Below are 23,766 nucleotides of genomic sequence, written 5' to 3'. Positions count from 1 at the left end.
TTGTGCTTCCTCTACAGGATGGTTCTTAAATTTGACTAGATATCTAGAATACCTTCGGCCAGTTCTAGTGGTCATGTAGTCAGTGTCTATAATGGCTTCTGGTTCAAGTATTTCAGTCTCTTCTTCTAGTAAAGGTGGATTTTCATAGACAAGGTGGATAGGTAATTGGCCTCTAAATGGTCTCAATAAACTAATGTGAAATGTATTATGAATTTTCCAATGAGATGGCAATTCTAACTTGAATGCATTATCGTTAATCGTATGAATGATTCTAAATGGTCCATAGAATCTAGGAGCTAATTTGACAACTGGATGTCTATCGACACTTTGCAGTCTACGTTTTTTTATTCTAAGCCAAACATAATCATCAACTTTGAAATTCATAGCTTGTCTTTTCTTGTTGGCTTGTTTGGTATATGATTGTTGGGCTTTAGCAATCATATCCTTGACCTCATCAAAAATATTGTTATGCATAACAGCAATATCATCAGCACTCTGAATTCTATTAGACAAAGATGCAACAGGTGTAGATAATCTATATCCATAAATAACTTCAAAAGGTGCTTTCTTTGTAGATGTGTGCGGTGTATTGTTATATGCAAACTGTAATAAATGTAAATGAGTATCCCAAGTCTGAGGTGTAGAGATAGTGTATGCACGTAAAAGATCTAGAATGGTGCTATTGGTGGCTTCTGTTTGTCCATTTGTTTCTGGATGAAATGCAGATGAGAAATCAATCTTTGTGCCTAGATTTGCAAACAGTGTAATCCAAAAATTATTACAAAATCTAGAATCACGATCTGAAATAATCACTTTTGGCAATCCATGGTTAGTAAAAACAGTTTTCAAAAATAACTGTGCTGCTTGTGATGCTGTTAAAGTTTTCTTACATGCAATGAAATATGCTTGCTTACTAAATCTATCTACAATTGTCCAAATCATGTCATGGTTAGATTTAGTATTTGGTAAACCAGTAATGAAATCCATAGATATATGTTCCCAAGGTTTAGATGGAATAGATAAAGGCATTAATAATCCATACTGTTTACCATGATGTCTCTTTATTCTTTGACAAATCAAACATTCAGAAACGAAATTAGATACATCTGCATCCATATGCGGCCAATAAAAATCTTCAGTTAACATGCGTAATGTAGAAATGATACCTCTATGACCTTGATATGGGGGACAATGAATTTCATTCAAAACAAAAGATCGGAATGGAATAGTAACACACAGTCTCTTTTCAAAGAACATGAATCCATCATTATATGACAATGAATCAACAGGAATGAAATTATTTTGAACTAATTTTTGCCAATCAGAATGAAAAGTAATATCCTGGTGATATGTGTCTTTCATAGCAATCAAAGAATCAAAAGATATGATAGAAATATTATGAATTGCAGGTCTTCTACTCAATGCATCAGCAACTACATTTTCTTTTCCAGGTTGGTATTGAATGATAGGATGGAAACTTTGAATGAAGGAGGCCCATTTGATATGACGGTCAGAAATTTGGGGTTGGCTAAGTAGATGTCTAATGCTTTGCTGGTCGGTCTTTATCATGAATTCTGAACCCATTAAATAATGCTTCCATTGTTTTAATGCTTGTACAACTGCTAAGAGTTCCTTGTCATAAGTGGAATATTTGAGCTCAGAGGGTTTCAGCTTAGAACTAGAATATGCTATTGGATGGTTGTCTTGCATTAATACGGCTCCTATTCCTGATCCGCTAGCATCGGTCACAACTAGAAAGAATGGTCTGTTAAAGTCAGGCAATTGTAGAACAGGGGCATTAGTTAATGCACGTTTGAGTAAATCAAAGGATTTCTGCTGATTTTCAGTCCATTGATAAACAATTCCTTTCTTAAGAAGTTTTGTTAATGGTAAAGCAAGTAATGAGAAATTACGTACAAACTTCCTATAGAAACTAGCAAGACCAAGGAATGAGCGTAGTTCATGTACATTTTTAGGAACAGGCCAATGCAATATTGCGTCAATTTTCTTAGGATCAACTTTAATTCCTTCTTTTGATACAATATGACCTAGATATTCTATTTCTGTCTTAAAGAATTCACTCTTTTCAGGATTTGCAAACAATTGATTTTCTTTCAGTAATTGAAAAACTAATGATAAATGCTCATAATGCTCTTTTTCACTTTGACTGAACACCAAAATATCATCAAAGAAAACAATCACACAATATTGATATTTCAGAAAAATACGGTTCATCATTCTACTGAAAGTAGCAGGTGCATTAGTTAATCCGAATGGCATGACTAAGAATTCGTAATGGCCAAACTGTGTCCTGAATGCAGTCTTAAATATGTCGGATCTATCTAACCTCACCTGATGATATCCAGACTTAAGGTCAATTTTACTAAATATAGAAGATCCTTGCAGTTTGTCCATAAGGTCATCAACTCTAGGTATAGGATACCTATTCTTTACAGTGATTTTATTTAATGCTCGGTAGTCAATACACATACGATAAGTATTATTCTTTTTCTTGACTAAGAGCACAGGTGCACCGAATGGAGAACTGCTAGGTCGAATTAGGCCTCTATTTAGTAACTCTTCAACTTGACTCTGGATTTCTTTTTGCTCTATTTGATTGTGCCTATATGGTGCTTTGCAAGGTGGTTGTGTGCCAGGAATTAGATCAATCTTATGGTCTTCTGGACGTGATGGTGGTAAACCTGGTGGTAGGTCTTCTGCAAAACAGTCCTTAAAATATGCAAGAAATTCCTTATGCCTAGGGTGCATATGATTTTCCTTTGCGTGCAATTCATTCACCCAAATGAGATATGATTTAGTATTCTTGCGTAATGCACGTTTTGCTTGAGTACGCGAAAGCAGTGGAAAAATATGAGATGCATGCATACCAAATAATGTAATAGATTTTCCTTGAAAATTAATATTCATTGTGTGTGTGGAATAATCTATGTTTGGATTATGCTGGTGTCTCCATGGCATTCCTAAAATAATGTCACTTGACTGTAATGGGACAACTAAGAAATTTCTTCTTTCAATATATGGACCAATTTGAATTTCTAAATCTTGTACTTCTTGTGTGCCATTGTACCTAGTACCTAAAAATGCAGCTTTTATGCGATAATGCATAGGTACAGTATGCAATTTTAATTCCTTTACCAATTTTGCTGAAATAAAGTCATGGGTACTACCGTCATCATGCAATATAGTTCTTTCTTTTCCATGCACCATACATTTCATAGTCAACAATGAATGTGGAGTAGGCATACCTGGTAAAGTATCGGAAGTAGTAGTAGGATCATCTTCTTCTTCAGTGAAATCCGGCATATCCTCATGCTCGTCTTCGTCCATAGCTCCAAGGTAGTTGATGTGTGCTGATGGCTTCTTTGAATGACAATTTGCTGCGAGATGCCCTGGCTGGTGACACTTGTAGCATACTATTGGCTTGGCTTTGGTTACATTATTTGCAATGGCTGGGAGTCTGGGTACATTTGGATTTGCTTGTGGAATAGGCTTAGGATTTGGATTGATAGTGGATGGTAATGCAGATGGTTTAGGCCAATTCTTGCGGAAAGATGGTGATGAGAAACGACCTGGATTAAACCTTCTAAAATTGGAATTGAATTGTTTAGATCCATAATTACCGTTGGCTTGGAATTGATGTGGTCGTCGATCTCTTCCGCGTAACTTATCTTCAGTGTCGTGAGCTAAGGAGATGGCGTCTTCAAGGATAGCAGGCTTGAACATGTTCACTTCAGCGTAGTAATGTCCAAGAAGTCCAGACATATACTTCCGCTTATGTGTCGTCTCTGGTACGTCTTCAAGCATGCGTAACTGTAGAAGTGCATTCCAAAAACGCTCTGTATACTGTGGAATAGGCTCACGATCTCGCTGTTGAAGTAGATCCCATTGTTTGATAGCCTTCTCATGAAATTGCGGTGGAAGGAAATTTTGCATGAACTTCTTCTTGAAATCTTCCCATGTAGCAAGACATTCTATGCTCTTGCGGACTACAGTCCACCAAAGTGATGCTCTGTCTATCAGATGATTAGTAACACACTTGATTTTATCTTTTTCGGGATAAGTTTCCTCATGGAAATAGTCATCAAACTGGCTAATGAATGATAAAACAGTCTTTCCTTCTCTTATGCCATTGAAAGTGCGAAACTTGAAACTTCGTTTACTTATCTTGGATTCCTTGCGAATGGTTTGTGCTTCAAGAGTGGCGTCGATGGTACGGCGAATCAAATCTTCAGCTTGAGGTTCTTCTTTATCGGTGGACGCTCTTTGTAGCTTTGTCAATTGCGCTTGCAATGCTTGCCTAGCCCTTCGCTCTTCTTCCAATTGTAGCATGATTAGATCCAGCTTTTGTTCCATGGTAGGCTCAGGTAGGTCGTCTTCAGTCATAGGATCATCCATATGTGGGGTAGTCATCCTGTAAAACTCAACAAACCTTTCTCACTCAAAATCAGTTAGCGGGATGAGCGTAGCTCAAATTTGGGGTTACAAGGCTATGTATTTTTGGGTATTTCTTCTTCAATTTTCAGAAATTCTGCAATATTTCTGTCTCCGTTTGCTGAAAGTACTTCAACGAACTTGTAGATAGGTAGAACAGCTTGCTGCGAACAACTTTCCAGTTCAGAGTTTTTGCATACGAACAAGTCTTCTAGGAGTTTTAAGCACTAGTCAGTTGTGATTTAGTCTGACTTGCAGAGTTGCAGACTTAGCAGACTTGCAGAGTTGTTGACTTGCTGGACTTAGGCCGACTTGCAGAACTTGCAGAACTTGATTACTGTCGACTTGCGGAACTTAACTTCAGAAGTGCGAGACCTGGAGTTTGCGAACTTGTCGGACCTGTGTAACTTGCAGAAAGCCTTAAGCTTAAGTAATTAAGCTTAAGCTTATGAGCTTAAGGAGGACTAACAGGCCGCCGTTTTTTTTTCGTGAGGGGGGGAGGCCGTTTTTTGGCCGCGCGAGATTTTCGGACCTATATTCTGATACGCCGAGGAGATTTTGAAGAAGCTTAAGCTTCTTTTAAGCTTTTAAAGCTTTGTAATTAAGCTTTGAGTGAAGAGGATTAAGACTTTTCTCACTGTTTTTCAACGACTTGTTGATGGAGATGATTGCGTGGTCCTCCGCCTGCTGCAGAGCTTGGTCCTTCGCGATCTGACAGTGGAAACAGGGGTTCTTGATCGCCAGAAGTCTGCCTGTATCGACGGTTCGCGACGAGATTGACTGTAGAGCCCGTTTGTTCCTGGAGCTCCGCCTTCGCTCGAGATTGGTAGCGATTGAAAGCTCTTGGTCTCTGCTCTGCTCTGATACCACTGGTGCGCAGATCGGTCGCAGATAGCTCACGTGGTGAATCCCAGAAGGTCCCCAAGAACAAAGTACTCTACCTTTTTGCACAAAACACCATGTAAAAGCATGCACGACAAGAGGCAAGAGACAAATTGGGTTCAATCTCCCCCATGCCTTGTGTGAGCGCTTCACAAAGCATGTATTTTATGTATATTTCCAATTTTCATGCTCAATAATAGCCCAATTACAAAAATATGACAAGCTTTTAGCTTTTGAGTTTGCTTTCTACAAAAATAGAAAAATAAAGCTAATGGACGGTGCCCATAGAGTCTGGCACGCCCAATCTCAATGTCCAAATAGAAATAACATATCCGGGCGCATAAGCGCATACAAAATAATAATCAATAATCAATGTCTCTATAGACATAACAAAATATAGGCATGGCGTCTATCAAAATATAGTCCAAAGGTCGAATACTCGCTAGACTCCAATGCTTTCCTCCGCCACTGCTGCTATCTCTACACGTCAACTGAAGCATTCACAATCGTTAGTAAAATAATACAATTAAACCAACAAAAGTGAATACCTAGCAGTCTTCAGCTACATAAATAAATCAACTGGTTAGAAATAAATCCTAACCTTAATTTATTACGAGTACGCACTCTAAACTCATAAACGTTTATTAATTTAATATGCATTTTGCAGAATCACCCGCTATGGAATCACCCATGTACACACTAAATTAATGAAACGCCCGAAAAGGACAGGCGTCCCCATCAACTTCTCGCACAAAGAATCCTCTTTGAATATTATCCCCGGTCATCTAAGTTTACGGAATCCACCGTAAAACCTCACGGAATCCACCGTGGAATATGCCTCCTGGCATCATACCCCCGGGGTGGGATAGCAATTGACCTCAATTGCTATTAGCTCAATGTGGAGCTAACAGAGTGGGGAAAGCATTTAAGTCTCTAGCGTGCATCCATTGTGCTTCCTCTACAGGATGGTTCTTAAATTTGACTAGATATCTAGAATACCTTCGGCCAGTTCTAGTGGTCATGTAGTCAGTGTCTATAATGGCTTCTGGTTCAAGTATTTCAGTCTCTTCTTCTAGTAAAGGTGGATTTTCATAAACAGGGTGGATAGGTAATTGGCCTCTAAATGGTCTCAATAAACTAATGTGAAATGTATTATGAATTTTCCAATGAGATGGCAATTCTAACTTGAAGGCATTATCATTAATCTTATGAATGATTCTAAATGGTCCATAGAATCTAGGAGCTAATTTGACAACTGGATGTCTATCTACACTTTGCAGTCTACGCTTTTCTATTCTAAGCCAAACATAATCATCAACTTTGAAATTCATAGCTTGTCTTTTCTTGTTGGCTTGTTTGGTATATGATTGTTGGGCTTTAGCAATCATATCCTTTACCTCATCAAAAATAGTGTTATGCATAATAGCAATATCATCAGCGCTCTGAATTCTATTAGACAAAGATGCAACAGGTGTAGATAATCTATATCCATAAATAACTTCAAAAGGTGCTTTCTTTGTAGATGTGTGCGGTGTATTGTTATATGCAAACTGTAATAAATGTAAATGAGTATCCCATGTCTGAGGTTTAGAGATAGTGTATGCACGTAAAAGATCTAAAATAGTGCTATTTGTGGCTTCTGTTTGTCCATTTGTTTCTGGATGAAATGCAGATGAGAAATCAATCTTTGTGCCTAGATTTGCAAACAGTGTAATCTAAAAATTATTACAAAATCTAGAATCACGATCTGAAATAATCACTTTTGGCAATCCATGGTTAGTAAAAACAGTTTTCAAAAATAACTGTGCTGCTTGTGATGCTGTTAAAGTTTTCTTACATGCAATGAAATATGCTTGCTTACTAAATCTATCTACAATTGTCCAAATCATGTCATGGTTAGATTTAGTATTTGGTAAACCAGTAATGAAATCCATAGAAATATGTTCCCAAGGTTTAGATGGAATAGATAAAGGCATTAATAATCCATACTGTTTACCATGATGTCTCTTTATTCTTTGACAAATCAAACATTCAGAAACGAAATTAGATACATCTGCATCCATATGCGCCCAATAAAAATCTTCAGTTAACATGCGTAATGTAGAAATGATACCTCTATGACCTTGATATGGGGGACAATGAATTTCATTCAAAACGAAAGATCGGAATGGAATAGTAACACACAGTCTCTTTTCAAAGAACATGAATCCATCATTATATGACAATGAATCAACAGGAATGAAATTATTTTGAACTAATTTTTGCCAATCAGAATGAAAAGTAATATCCTGGTGATATGTGTCTTTCATAGCAATCAAAGAATCAAAAGATATGATAGAAATATTATGAATTGCAGGTCTTCTACTCAATGCATCAACAACTACATTTTCTTTTCCAGGTTGGTATTGAATGATAGGATGGAAACTTTGAATGAAGGAAGCCCATTTGATATGACGGTCAGAAATTTGGGGTTGGCTAAGTAGATGTCTAATGCTTTGCTGGTCGGTCTTTATCATGAATTCTGAACCCATTAAATAATGCTTCCATTGTTTTAATGCTTGTACAACTGCTAAGAGTTCCTTGTCATAAGTGGAATATTTGAGCTCAGAGGGTTTCAGCTTAGAACTAGAATATGCTATTGGATGGTTGTCTTGCATTAATACGGCTCCTATTCCTGATCCGCTAGCATCGGTCACAACTAGAAAGAATGGTCTGTTAAAGTCAGGCAATTGTAGAACAGGGGCATTAGTTAATGCACGTTTGAGTAAATCAAAGGATTTCTGCTGATTTTCAGTCCATTGATAAACAATTCCTTTCTTAAGAAGTTTTGTTAATGGTAAAGCAAGTAATGAGAAATTACGTACAAACTTCCTATAGAAACTAGCAAGACCAAGGAATGAGCGTAGTTCATGTACATTTTTAGGAACAGGCCAATGCAATATTGCGTCAATTTTCTTAGGATCAACTTTAATTCCTTCTTTTGATACAATATGACCTAGATATTCTATTTCTGTCTTAAAGAATTCACTCTTTTCAGGATTTGCAAACAATTGATTTTCTTTCAGTAATTGAAAAACTAATGATAAATGCTCATAATGCTCTTTTTCACTTTGACTGAACACCAAAATATCATCAAAGAAAACAATCACATAATATTGATATTTCAGAAAAATACGGTTCATCATTCTACTGAAAGTAGCAGGTGCATTAGTTAATCCGAATGGCATGACTAAGAATTCGTAATGGCCAAACTGTGTCCTGAATGCAGTCTTAAATATGTCGGATCTATCTAACCTCACCTGATGATATCCAGACTTAAGGTCAATTTTACTAAATATAGAAGATCCCTGCAGTTTGTCCATAAGGTCATCAACTCTAGGTATAGGATACCTATTCTTTACAGTGATTTTATTTAATGCTCGGTAGTCAATACACATACGATAAGTATTATTCTTTTTCTTGACTAAGAGCACAGGTGCACCGAATGGAGAACTGCTAGGTCGAATTAGGCCTCTATTTAGTAACTCTTCAACTTGACTCTGGATTTCTTTTTGCTCTATTTGATTGTGCCTATATGGTGCTTTGCAAGGTGGTTGTGTGCCAGGAATTAGATCAATCTTATGGTCTTCTGGACGTGATGGTGGTAAACCTGGTGGTAGGTCTTCTGCAAAACAGTCCTTAAAATATGCAAGAAATTCCTTATGCCTAGGGTGCATATGATTTTCCTTTGCGTGCAATTCATTCACCCAAATGAGATATGATTTAGTATTCTTGCGTAATGCACGTTTTGCTTGAGTATGCGAAAGCAGTGGAAAAATATGAGATGCATGCATACCAAATAATGTAATAGATTTTCCTTGAAAATTAATATTCATTGTGTGTGTGGAATAATCTATGTTTGGATTATGCTGGTGTCTCCATGGCATTCCTAAAATAATGTCACTTGACTGTAATGGGACAACTAAGAAATTTCTTCTTTCAATATATGGACCAATTTGAATTTCTAAATCTTGTACTTCTTGTGTGCCATTGTACCTAGTACCTAAAAATGCAGCTTTTATGCGATAATGCGTAGGTACAGTATGCAATTTTAATTCTTTTACCAATTTTGCTGAAATAAAGTCATGGGTACTACCGTCATCATGCAATATAGTTCTTTCTTTTCCATGCACCATACATTTCATAGTCAACAATGAATGTGGAGTAGGCATACCTGGTAAAGTGTCGGAAGTAGTAGTAGGATCATCTTCTTCTTCAGTGAAATCCGGCATATCCTCATGCTCGTCTTCGTCCATAGCTCCAAGGTAGTTGATGTGTGCTGATGGCTTCTTTGAATGACAATTTGCTGCGAGATGCCCTGGCTGGTGACACTTGTAGCATACTATTGGCTTGGCTTTGGTTACATTATTTGCAATGGCTGGGAGTCTGGGTACATTTGGATTTGCTTGTGGAATAGGCTTAGGATTTGGATTGATAGTGGATGGTAATGCAGATGGTTTAGGCCAATTCTTGCGGAAAGATGGTGATGAGAAACGACCTGGATTAAACCTTCTAAAATTGGAATTGAATTATTTAGATCCATAATTACCGTTGGCTTGGAATTGATGTGGTCGTCGATCTCTTCCGCGTAACTTATCTTCAGTGTCGTGAGCTAAGGAGATGGCGTCTTCAAGGATAGCAGGCTTGAACATGTTCACTTCAGCGTAGTAATGTCCAAGAAGTCCAGACATATACTTCCGCTTATGTGTCGTCTCTGGTACGTCTTCAAGCATGCGTAACTGTAGAAGTGCATTCCAAAAACGCTCTGTATATTGTGGAATAGGCTCACGATCTCGCTGTTGAAGTAGATCCCATTGTTTGATAGCCTTCTCATGAAATTGCGGTGGAAGGAAATTTTGCATGAACTTCTTCTTGAAATCTTCCCATGTAGCAGGACATTCTATGCTCTTGCGGACTACAGTCCACCAAAGTGATGCTTTGTCTATCAGATGATTAGTAACACACTTGATTTTATCTTTTTCGGGATAAGTTTCCTCATGGAAATAGTCATCAAACTGGCTAATGAATGATAAAACAGTCTTTCCTTCTCTTATGCCATTGAAAGTGCGAAACTTGAAACTTCGTTTACTTATCTTGGATTCCTTGCGAATGGTTTGTGCTTCAAGAGTGGCGTCGATGGTACGGCGAATCAAATCTTCAGCTTGAGGTTCTTCTTTATCGGTGGACGCTCTTTGTAGCTTTGTCAATTGCGCTTGCAATGCTTGCCTAGCCCTTCGCTCTTCTTCCAATTGTAGCATGATTAGATCCAGCTTTTGTTCCATGGTAGGCTCAGGTAGGTCGTCTTCAGTCATAGGATCATCCATATGTGGGGTAGTCATCCTGTAAAACTCAACAAACCTTTCTCACTCAAAATCAGTTAGCGGGATGAGCGTAGCTCAAATTTGGGGTTACAAGGCTATGTATTTTTTGGTATTTCTTCTTCAATTTTCAGAAATTCTGCAATATTTCTGTCTCCGTTTGCTGAAAGTACTTCAACGAACTTGTAGATAGGTAGAACAGCTTGCTGCGAACAACTTTCCAGTTCAGAGTTTTTGCATACGAACAAGTCTTCTAGGAGTTTTAAGCACTAGTCAGTTGTGATTTAGTCTGACTTGCAGAGTTGCAGACTTAGCAGACTTGCAGAGTTGTTGACTTGCTGGACTTAGGCCGACTTGCAGAACTTGCAGAACTTGATTACTGTCGACTTGCGGAACTTAACTTCAGAAGTGCGAGACCTGGAGTTTGCGAACTTGTCGGACCTGTGTAACTTGCAGAAAGCCTTAAGCTTAAGTAATTAAGCTTAAGCTTATGAGCTTAAGGAGGACTAACAGGCCGCCGTTTTTTTTTCGTGAGGGGGGGAGGCCGTTTTTTGGCCGCGCGAGATTTTCGGACCTATATTCTGATACGCCGAGGAGATGACAGTCACATGGAGTGTGCTATCTTGGGAGGAGATGTTGAATCGAGAGGAGTTATTGGCCTTATGCATTAGACAGTTGGAAAGAAAGTCAAAAGACATAAAGGCCACAATTACAAAGTTAAGGGCAGCAAGGATATAAAACAAGAAACAATTTGACAAAAGACATAGACTGAGACCAAGAACCATACAAGACGGGGATTGGGTATTGGTTTATGGTAGCAGTTTAGACAACCAGCATAGTGCCATGCGTAAAGTCTTCAAAAGATGGTTTGGACCCTATGTGGTAAGACAGGTGTTTGATAATACTACTTATGCATTAAATGAACTAGATGGGGCAGCCATAAAACTTCCGGTAGCATGGAAAAGAATCAAATAATTCAAGAGGTGGGAATCTACTACGTATGAGTTGCCAGAATTGGAAGAAAATGGTAGCCATGATATAGGGGATAGCCAGGAAGATATGGAGGATGAAGAAGCAAAGGATATGGTTACAGAGGATGAGGAGGACTCAAAATCCGATGACAACTAGGATTTTGGCATATACCAGAGGATGTGGAGGTTCAAAGGGGGTGGATATCGTGATGCTATGCAGACACAATTGATCAAGAGAATCAATGGGATCTGAGTCATTAGTACTAGTGTAAGTTGCATGGATTATCCAAAAATTTTAGATTTTGGATAATTGTAGCCTATTTTTTATATTATTTATTGTAAAAATCCAAAAAAGTTAGAAAAGCTTCTAGATTAGGATGGCATGCAAAAAGCTACTTGCTTTTTCAGTCAATTATGGGATTTTTATAAGAAGGACAGATTGACAAAATCGTACGCATCGCGATCGCTGTAAACAGGTTGAAAACTGCACTTTGAACTGAAAGAAGAAGAAGGAGTGATCTAGGAGATCCGTGATCAGGTGTCCTGAGATTTTACCCCCCTTTCAAAGCCAACAGAGCCATCAGACTTAGGCTTTGAGCAATAGAGAAGGAGCGGTAATTTTGATACATGTTTTTTTCTACGAAGAAGCTCCAGGAGATCAAATGCTTGGAGATTGCTTCTAAGTAGTGCAAAGATTCCAGGTTCTTTCAATACATATTGATTTAGTTCATTGTGCTTTGTCTTTGTCATGTTTACCTCTTGTCTATTCTCTTTTTTCTCCTCCATCTCCTATCTCTACTTCCTTCTACCTCTGATCCCCGGTGGATTCGACCTTTCGACAAAAACCCCTCCAACAATGCTCAACAAGAAAATATGTCATACTCCACTCCACCCATTCAAAATCTCACAATCACTCAAGAAAATGATGGTCCTCAAGATGTTGACCAGATGAGAACAACCCATTTCACAATTGGTGGCATCCTTCATGACCCTCAAACTCACCCAACCACCTTACACACTCAAATAGAGGATCCTAACTTGTGATGAATATCCCAACTCTCGTGCGTGTAAGAAATGTATGTGCTCAATGACAGGTGCTCTCTCAAGTGCATGTGAAACAAAGATTTACTACATGTAGCTATAGTAGGCCTCATGCCATGCAAGTGCTCAATGATGGTGCAAAACATGCATAATCCCAATCCATGGCATGAAAGTATTTGATAACAAGAGACGACCCCCGAGTGTAGTACATCAAACAAGTGAATCGTGAACTGCTCATGAACCCATTATCCCTGTGATGTGCAAGAGTCTCAGCAAGAAAATAAACCTTGTTCCATAATGTTCAAAAGCTACTAGCAATCTCTAGCTCCAACCTATCCAAAAAAATACCAAGCTCGAACAAGGCTATCAAGTTTCCACACTCAACAAGCCAAACAAAATGATAGAAACAAATCCTAAGCTAGATAAACACTAAAAATCCAATTACGAAACAACAAAATAAACTATTACCTAAACAACTAGACTAACAAAAACCATAACAAAAACCAAACCTAACTATAGATTGACTAGGGGTTTTCAGTTTTCACAAAAACACTTGGCAATAGCTAGCATGCCTTTATCCCATGAATAGGCAACAGAAGCTACATGCAAAAAATAAGATTTTATTTGATTTATACATAGAATTTCTTTGAGAAATTCTTATCTGCAAATTCTAAGATGAACCTATGGAAGTACAAGAAAGGTACTGTGTCCCTAAAAGATTTAATATTTTTGATTTTTGTGTTGATCAAATGAAATCTCTGAATCACAAATGCTAATCCTCGATATATAAGAGACCTTGAGATGCAATTGCAAAATGATATTGTTCATAATTAAACTAACTAAGATTTTCTTTTATTGCATGCAAAGACGCACAAAACTCCAAGGGAGTTATCCTCAAGTAAGAATCCTCTTTGCGTATGAGCCCCGGTCATCTAAGTTTACGGAATCCACCGTAAAACCTCACGGAATCCACCGTGGAATATGCCTCCTGGCATCATACCCCCGGGGTGGGATAGCAATTGACCTCAATTGCTATTAGCTCAATGTGGAGCTAACAGAGTGGGGAAAGCATTTAAGTCTCTAGCGTGCATCCATTGTGCTTCCTCTACAGGATGGTTCTTAAATTTGACTAGATATCTAGAATACCTTCGGCCAGTTCTAGTGGTCATGTAGTCAGTGTCTATAATGGCTTCTGGTTCAAGTATTTCAGTCTCTTCTTCTAGTAAAGGTGGATTTTCATAAACAGGGTGGATAGGTAATTGGCCTCTAAATGGTCTCAATAAACTAATGTGAAATGTATTATGAATTTTCCAATGAGATGGCAATTCTAACTTGAAGGCATTATCATTAATCTTATGAATGATTCTAAATGGTCCATAGAATCTAGGAGCTAATTTGACAACTGGATGTCTATCTACACTTTGCAGTCTACGCTTTTCTATTCTAAGCCAAACATAATCATCAACTTTGAAATTCATAGCTTGTCTTTTCTTGTTGGCTTGTTTGGTATATGATTGTTGGGCTTTAGCAATCATATCCTTTACCTCATCAAAAATAGTGTTATGCATAATAGCAATATCATCAGCGCTCTGAATTCTATTAGACAAAGATGCAACAGGTGTAGATAATCTATATCCATAAATAACTTCAAAAGGTGCTTTCTTTGTAGATGTGTGCGGTGTATTGTTATATGCAAACTGTAATAAATGTAAATGAGTATCCCATGTCTAAGGTTTAGAGATAGTGTATGCACGTAAAAGATCTAAAATAGTGCTATTTGTGGCTTCTGTTTGTCCATTTGTTTCTGGATGAAATGCAGATGAGAAATCAATCTTTGTGCCTAGATTTGCAAATAGTGTAATCCAAAAATTATTACAAAATCTAGAATCACGATCTGAAATAATCACTTTTGGCAATCCATGGTTAGTAAAAACAGTTTTCAAAAATAATTGTGCTGCTTGTGATGCTGTTAAAGTTTTCTTACATGCAATGAAATATGCTTGCTTACTAAATCTATCTACAATTGTCCAAATCATGTCATGGTTAGATTTAGTATTTGGTAAACCAGTAATGAAATCCATAGAAATATGTTCCCAAGGTTTAGATGGAATAGACAAAGGCATTAACAATCCATACTGTTTACCATGATGTGTCTTTATTCTTTGACAAATCAAACATTCAGAAACGAAATTAGATACATCTGCATCCATATGCGGCCAATAAAAATCTTCAGTTAACATGCGTAATGTAGAAATGATACCTCTATGACCTTGATATGGGGGACAATGAATTTCATTCAAAACAAAAGATTGGAATGGAATAGTAACACACAGTCTCTTTTCAAAGAACATGAATCCATCATTATATGACAATGAATCAATAGGAATGAAATTATTTTGAACTAATTTTTGCCAATCAGAATCAAAAGTAATATCCTGGTGATATGTGTCTTTCATAGCAATCAAAGAATCAAAAGATATGATAGAAATATTATGAATTGCAGGTCTTCTACTCAATGCATCAGCAACTACATTTTCTTTTCCAGGTTGGTATTGAATGATAGGATGGAAACTTTGAATGAAGGAAGCCCATTTGATATGACGGTCAGAAATTTGGGGTTGGCTAAGTAGATGTCTAATGCTTTGCTGGTCAGTCTTTATCATGAATTCTGAACCCATTAAATAATGCTTCCATTGTTTTAATGCTTGTACAACTGCTAAGAGTTCTTTGTCATAAGTGGAATATTTGAGCTCAGAGGGTTTCAGCTTAGAACTAGAATATGCTATTGGATGGTTGTCTTGCATTAATACGGCTCCTATTCCTGATCCGCTAGCATCGGTCACAACTAGAAAGAATGGTCTGTTAAAGTCAGGCAATTGTAGAACAGGGGCATTAGTTAATGCACGTTTGAGTAAATCAAAGGATTTCTGCTGATTTTCAGTCCATTGATAAACAATTCCTTTCTTAAGAAGTTTTGTTAATGGTAAAGCAAGTAATGAGAAATTACGTACAAACTTCCTATAGAAACTAGCAATACCAAGGAATGAGCGTAGTTCATGTACATTTTTAGGAACAGGCCAATGCAATATTGCGTCAATTTTCTTAGGATCAACTTTAATTCCTTCTTTTGATACAATATGACCTAGATATTCTATTTCTGTCTTAAAGAATTCACTCTTTTCAGGATTTGCAAACAATTGATTTTCTTTCAGTAATTGAAAAACTAATGATAAATGCTCATAATGCTCTTTTTCACTTTGACTGAACACCAAAATATCATCAAAGAAAACAATCACACAATATTGATATTTCAGAAAAATACGGTTCATCATTCTACTGAAAGTAGCAGGTGCATTAGTTAATCCGAATGGCATGACTAAGAATTCGTAATGGCCAAACTGTGTCCTGAATGCAGTCTTAAATATGTCGGATCTATCTAACCTCACCTGATGATATCCAGACTTAAGGTCAATTTTACTAAATATAGAAGATCCCTGCAGTTTGTCCATAAGGTCATCAACTCTAGGTATAGGATACCTATTCTTTACAGTGATTTTATTTAATGCTCGGTAGTCAATACACATACGATAAGTATTATTCTTTTTCTTGACTAAGAGCACAGGTGCACCGAATGGAGAACTGCTAGGTCGAATTAGGCCTCTATTTAGTAACTCTTCAACTTGACTCTGGATTTCTTTTTGCTCTATTTGATTGTGCCTATATGGTGCTTTGCAAGGTGGTTGTGTGCCAGGAATTAGATCAATCTTATGGTCTTCTGGACGTGATGGTGGTAAACCTGGTGGTAGGTCTTCTGCAAAACAGTCCTTAAAATATGCAAGAAATTCCTTATGCCTAGGGTGCATATGATTTTCCTTTGCGTGCAATTCATTCATCCAAATGAGATATGATTTAGTATTCTTGCGTAGTGCACGTTTTGCTTCAGTATGCGAAAGCAGTGGAGAAATATGAGATGCATGCATACCAAATAATGTAATAGATTTTCCTTGAAAATTAATATTCATTGTGTGTGTCAAATAATCTATATTGGGATTATGTTGGTGTCTCCATGGCATTCCTAGAATAATGTCGCTTGACTGTAATGGGACAACTAAGAAATTTCTTCTTTCAATATATGGACCAATTTGAATTTCTAAATCTTGTACTTCTTGTGTGCCATTGTACCTAGTGCCTAAAAATGCAGCTTTTATGCGATAATGCGTAGGTACAGTATGCAATTTTAATTCCTTTACCAATTTTGCTGAAATAAAGTCATGACTACTACCGTCATCATGCAATATAGTTCTTTCTTTTCCATGCACCATACATTTCATAGTTAACAATGAATGTGGAGTAGGCATACCTGGTAAAGTGTCGGAAGTAGTAGTAATATCATCCTCATCTTCAGTGAAATCCGGCATATCCTCATGCTCTTCTTCGTCCATGGCTCCAAGGTAGTTGATATGTGCTGATGGCTTCTTTGAATGACAATTTGCTGCGAGATGCCCTGGCTGGTGACACTTGTAGCATACTATTGGCTTGGCTTTGGTCACATTATTTGCAATGGCTAGGAGTCTGGGTACATTTGGATTTGCTTGTGGAATAGGCTTAGGATTTGGATTGATAGTGGATGGTAATGCAGGTGGTTTAGACCAATTCTTGCGGAAAGATGGTGATGAGAAACGACCTGGATTAAACCTTCTAAAATTGGAATTGAATTGTTTAGATCCATAATTACCGTTTGCTTGGAATTGCTGTGGTCGTCGATCTCTTCCGCGTAACTTATCTTCAGTGTCGTGAGCTAAGGAGATGGCGTCTTCAAGGGTAGCAGGCTTGAACATGTTCACTTCAGCGTAGTAATGTCCAAGAAGTCCAGACATATACTTCCGCTTATGTGTCGTCTCTGTACGTCTTCAAGCATGCGTAATTGTAGAAGTGCATTCCAAAAACGCTCTGTATACTGTGGAATAGGCTCACGATCACGCTGTTGAAGTAAATCCCATTGCTTGATAGCCTTCTCATGAAATTGCGGTGGAAGGAAATTTTGCATGAACTTCTTCTTGAAATCTTCCCATGTAGCAGGACATTCTATGCTCTTGCGGACTACAGTCCACCAAAGTGATGCTTTGTCTATCAGATGATTAGTAACACACTTGATTTTATCTTTTTCGGGATAAGTTTCCTCATGGAAATAGTCATCAAACTGGCTAATGAATGATAAAACAGTCTTTCCTTCTCTTATGCCATTGAAAGTGCGAAACTTGAAACTTCGTTTACTTATCTTGGATTCCTTGCGAATGGTTTGTGCTTCAAGAGTGGCGTCGATGGTACGTCGAATTAAATCTTCAGCTTGAGGTTCTTCTTTATCAGTGGACGCTCCTTGTAGCTTTGTCAATTGCGCTTGCAAGGCTTGCCTAGCTCTTCGCTCTTCTTCCAATTGTAGCATGATTAGATCCAGCTTTTGTTCCATGGTAGGCTCAGGTAGGTCGTCTTCAGTCATAGGATCATCCATATGTGGGGTAGTCATCCTGTAAAACTCAACAAACCTTTCTCACTCAAAATCAGTTAGCGGGATGAGCGTAGCTCAAATTTGGGGTTACAAGGCTATGTATTTTTGGGTATTTCTTCTTCAATTTTCAGAAATTCTGCAATATTTATGTCTCCGTTTGCTGAAAGTACTTCAACGAACTTGTAGATAGGTAGAACAGCTTGCTGCGAACAACTTTCCAGTTCAGAGTTTTTGCATACGAACAAGTCTTCTAGGAGTTTTAAGTACTAGTCAGTTGTGATTTAGTCTGACTTGCAGAGTTGCAGAGTTAGCAGACTTGCAGAGTTGTTGACTTGCTGGACTTAGGCCGACTTGCAAAACTTGCAGAACTTGATTACTGTCGACTTGCGGAACTTAACTTCAGAAGTGCGAGACCTGGAGTTTGCGAACTTGTCGGACCTGTGTAACTTGCAGAAAGCCTTAAGCTTAAGTAATTAAGCTTAAGCTTATGAGCTTAAGGAGGACTAACAGGCCGCCTTTTTTTTCGTGAGGGGGGGAGGCCGTTTTTGGCCGCGCGAGATTTTCGGACCTATATTCTGATACGCCGAGGAGATTTTGAAGAAGCTTAAGCTTCTTTTAAGCTTTTAAAGCTTTGTAATTAAGCTTTGAGTGAAGAGGATTAAGACTTTTCTCACTGTTTTTCAACGACTTGTTGATGGAGATGATTGCGTGGTCCTCCGCCTGCTGCAGAGCTTGGTCCTTCGCGATCTCACAGTGGAAACAGGGGTTCTTGATCGCCAGAAGTCTGCCTGTATCGACGGTTCGCGACGAGATTGACTGTAGAGCCCGTTTGTTCCTGGAGCTCCGCCTTCGCTCGAGATTGGTAGCGATTGAAAGCTCTTGGTCTCTGCTCCGCTCTGATACCACTGGTGCGCAGATCGGTCGCAGATAGCTCACGTGGTGAATCCCGGAAGGTCCCCAAGAACAAAGTACTCTACCTTTTTGCACAAAAAACCATGTAAAAGCATGCACGACAAGAGGCAAGAGACAAATTGGGTTCAATCTCCCCCATGCCTTGTGTGAGCGCTTCACAAAGCATGTATTTTATGTATATTTCCAATCTTCATGCTCAATAATAGCCCAATTACAAAAATATGACAAGCTTTTAGCTTTTGAGTTTGCTTTCTACAAAAATAGAAAAATAAAGCTAATGGACGGTGCCCATAGAGTCTGGCACGCCCAATCTCAATGTCCAAATAGTAATAACATATCCGGGCGCATAAGCGCATACAAAATAATAATCAATAATCAATGTCTCTATAGACATACCAAAATATAGGCGTGGCGCCTATCAAAATATAGTCCAAAGGTCGAATACTCGCTAGACTCCAATGCTTTCCTCCGCCACTGCTGCTATCTCTACACATCAACTGAAGCATTCACAATCGTTAGTAAAATAATACAATTAAACCAACAAAAGTGAATACCTAGCAGTCTTCAGCTACATAAATAAATCAACTGGTTAGAAATAAATCCTAACCTTAATTTATTACGAGTGCGCACTCTAAACTCATAAACGTTTATTAATTTAATATGCATTTTGCGGAATCACCCACTATGGAATCACCCATGTACACACTAAATTAATGAAACGCCCGAAAAGGACAGGCGTCCCCATCAACTTCTCGCATCATAGGCATATTCCACGGTGGATTCCGTGAGGTTTTACGGTGGATTCCGTAAACTTAGATGACCGGGGCTCATACGCAAAGAGGATTCTTTGTGCGAGAAGTTGATGGGGACGCCTGTCCTTTTCGAGCGTTTCATTAATTTAGTGTGTACATGGGTGATTCCATAGCGGGTGATTCCGCAAAATGCATATTAAATTAATAAACGTTTATGAGTTTAGAGTGCGCACTCGTAATAAATTAAGGTTAGGATTTATTTCTAACCAGTTGATTTATTTATGTAGCTGAAGACTGCTAGGTATTCACTTTTGTTGGTTTAATTGTATTATTTTACTAACGATTGTGAATGCTTCAGTTGATGTGTAGAGATAGCAGCAGTGGCGGAGGAAAGCATTGGAGTCTAGCGAGTATTCGACCTTTGGACTATATTTTGATAGGCGCCACGCCTATATTTTGTTATGTCTATAGAGACATTGATTATTGATTATTATTTTGTATGCGCTTATGCGCCCGGATATGTTATTTCTATTTGGACATTGAGATTGGGCGTGCCAGACTCTATGGGCACCGTCCATTAGCTTTATTTTCCTATTTTTATAGAAAGCAAACTCAAAAGCTAAAAGCTTGTCATATTTTTGTAATTGGGCTATTATTGAGCATGAAGATTGGAAATATACATAAAATACATGCTTTGTGAAGCGCTCACACAAGGCATGGGGGAGATTGAACCCAATTTGTCTCTTTCCTCTTGTCGTGCATGCTTTTACATGGGTTTTTGTGCAAAAAGGTAGAGTTCTTTGTTCTTGGGGACCTTCCGGGATTCACCACGTGAGCTATCTGCGACCGATCTGTGCACCAGTGGTATCAGAGCAGAGCAGAGATCAAGAGCTTCCAATCGCTACCAATCTCGAGCGAAGGCGGAGCTCCAGGAACAAACGGGCTCTACAGTCAATCTCGTCGCGAACCGTCGATACAGGCAGACTTCTGGCGATCAAGAACCCCTGTTTCCACTGTCAGATCGCGAAGGACCAAGCTCTGCAGGCGGAGGACCACGCAATCATCTCCATCAACAACTCGTTGAAAAACAGTGAGAAAAGTCTTAATCCTCTTCACTCAAAGCTTAATTACAAAGCTTTAAAAGCTTAAAAGAAGCTTAAGCTTCTTCAAAATCTCCTCGGCGTATCAGAAGATAGGCCTGAAAATCTCGCGCGGCCAAAAAACGGCCCCCCCCCTCACGAAAAAAAAACGGTGGCCTGTTAGTCCTCCTTAAGCTCATAAGCTTAAGCTTAATTACTTAAGCTTAAGGCTTTCTGCAAGTTACACAGGTCCGACCAGTTCGCAAACTCCGGGTCTCGCACTTCTGAAGTTAAGTTCCGCAAGTCGACAGTAATCAAGTTCTGCAAGTTCTGCAAGTCGGCCTAAGTCCAGCAAGTCAACAACTCTGCAAGTCTGCTAAGTCTGCAACTCTGCAAGTCAGACTAAATCACAACTGACTAGTGCTTAAAACTCCTAGAAGACTTGTTCGTATGCAAAAACTCTGAACTGGAAAGTTGTTCGCAGCAAGCTGTTCTACCTATCTACAAGTTCGTTGAAGTACTTTCAGCAAACGGAGACAGAAATATTGCAGAATTTCTGAAAATTGAAGAAGAAATACCCAAAAATACATAGCCTTGTAACCCCAAATTTGAGCTACGCTCATCCCGCTAACTGATTTTGAGTGAGAAAGGTTTGTTGAGTTTTACAGGATGACTACCCCACATATGGATGATCCTATGACTGAAGACGACCTACCTGAGCCTACCATGGAACAAAAGCTGGATCTAATCATGCTACAATTGGAAGAAGAGCGAAGGGCTAGGCAAGCATTGCAAGCGCAATTGACAAAGCTACAAAGAGCGTCCACCGATAAAGAAGAACCTCAAGCTGAAGATTTGATTCGCCGTACCATCGACGCCACTCTTGAAGCACAAACCATTCGCAAGGAATCCAAGATAAGTAAACAAAGTTTCAAGTTTTGCACTTTCAATGGCATACGAGAAGGAAAGACTGTTTTATCATTCATTAGCCAGTTTGATGACTATTTCCATGAGGAAACTTATCCCGAAAAAGATAAAATCAAGTGTGTTACTAATCATCTGATAGACAGAGCATCACTTTGGTGGACTGTAGTCCGCAAGAGCATAGAATGTCCTGCTACATGGGAAGATTTCAAGAAGAAGTTCATTCAAAATTTCCTTCCACCGCAATTTCATGAGAAGGCTATCAAGCAATGGGATTTACTTCAACAGCGTGATCGTGAGCCTATTCCACAGTATACAGAGCGTTTTTGGAATGCACTTCTACAGTTACGCATGCTTGAAGACGTACCAGAGACGACACATAAGCGGAAGTATATGTCTGGACTTCTTGGACATTACTACGCTGAAGTGAACATGTTCAAGCCTGCTACCCTTGAAGACGCCATCTCCTTAGCTCACGACACTGAAGATAAGTTACGCGGAAGAGATCGACGACCACAGCAATTCCAAGCAAACGGTAATTATGGATCTAAACAATTCAATTCCAATTTTAGAAGGTTTAATCCAGGTCGTTTCTCATCACCATCTTTCCGCAAGAATTGGCCTAAACCACCTGCATTACCATCCACTGTCAATCCAAATCCTAAGCCTATTCCACAAGCAAATCCAAATGTACCCAAACTCCCAGCCATTGCAAATAATGTGACCAAAGCCAAGCCAATAGTATGCTACAAGTGTCACCAGCCAGGGCATCTCGCAGCAAATTGTCATTCAAAGAAGCCATCAGCACATATCAACTACCTTGGAGCCATGGACGAAGAAGAGCATGAGGATATGCCGGATTTCACTGAAGATGAGGATGATATTACTACTACTTCCGACACTTTACCAGGTATGCCTACTCCACATTCATTGTTAACTATGAAATGTATGGTGCATGGAAAAGAAAGAACTATATTGCATGATGACGGTAGTACTCATGACTTTATTTCAGCAAAATTGGTAAAGGAATTAAAATTGCATACTGTACCTACGCATTATCGCATAAAAGCTGCATTTTTAGGCACTAGGTACAATGGCACACAAGAAGTACAAGATTTAGAAATTCAAATTGGTCCATATATTGAAAGAAGAAATTTCTTAGTTGTCCCATTACAGTCAAGCGACATTATTCTAGGAATGCCATGGAGACACCAACATAATCCCAATATAGATTATTCCACACACACAATGAATATTAATTTTCAAGGAAAATCTATTACATTATTTGGTATGCATGCATCTCATATTTTTCCACTGCTTTCGCATACTCAAGCAAAACGTGCACTACGCAAGAATACTAAATCATATCTCATTTTGGTGAATGAATTGCATGCAAAGGAAAATCATATGCACCCTAGGCATAAGGAATTTCTTGCATATTTTAAGGACTGTTTTGCAGAAGACCTACCACCAGGTTTACCATCATCACGTCCAGAAGACCATAAGATTGATCTAATTCCTGGCACACAACCACCTTGCAAAGCACCATATAGGCACAATCAAATAGAGCAAAAAGAAATCCAGAGTCAAGTTGAAGAGTTACTAAATAGAGACCTAATTCGACCTAGCAGTTCTCCATTCGGTGCACCTGTGCTCTTAGTCAAGAAAAAGAATAATACTTATCGTATGTGTATTGACTACCGAGCATTAAATAAAATCACTGTAAAGAATAGGTATCCTATACCTAGAGTTGATGACCTTATGGACAAACTGCAGGGATCTTCTATATTTAGTAAAATTGACCTTAAGTCTGGATATCATCAGGTGAGGTTAGATAGATCCGACATATTTAAGACTGCATTCAGGACACAGTTTGGCCATTACGAATTC

Source organism: Lygodium microphyllum, chromosome 2 (genome assembly GCF_053477565.2).
Source record: "Lygodium microphyllum isolate KBCC chromosome 2, Lygodium_microphyllum_v1.1.10, whole genome shotgun sequence".
In the NCBI taxonomy this organism is placed as follows: domain Eukaryota; kingdom Viridiplantae; phylum Streptophyta; class Polypodiopsida; order Schizaeales; family Lygodiaceae; genus Lygodium; species Lygodium microphyllum.
Note: the sequence above shows the minus strand (reverse complement) of the source record.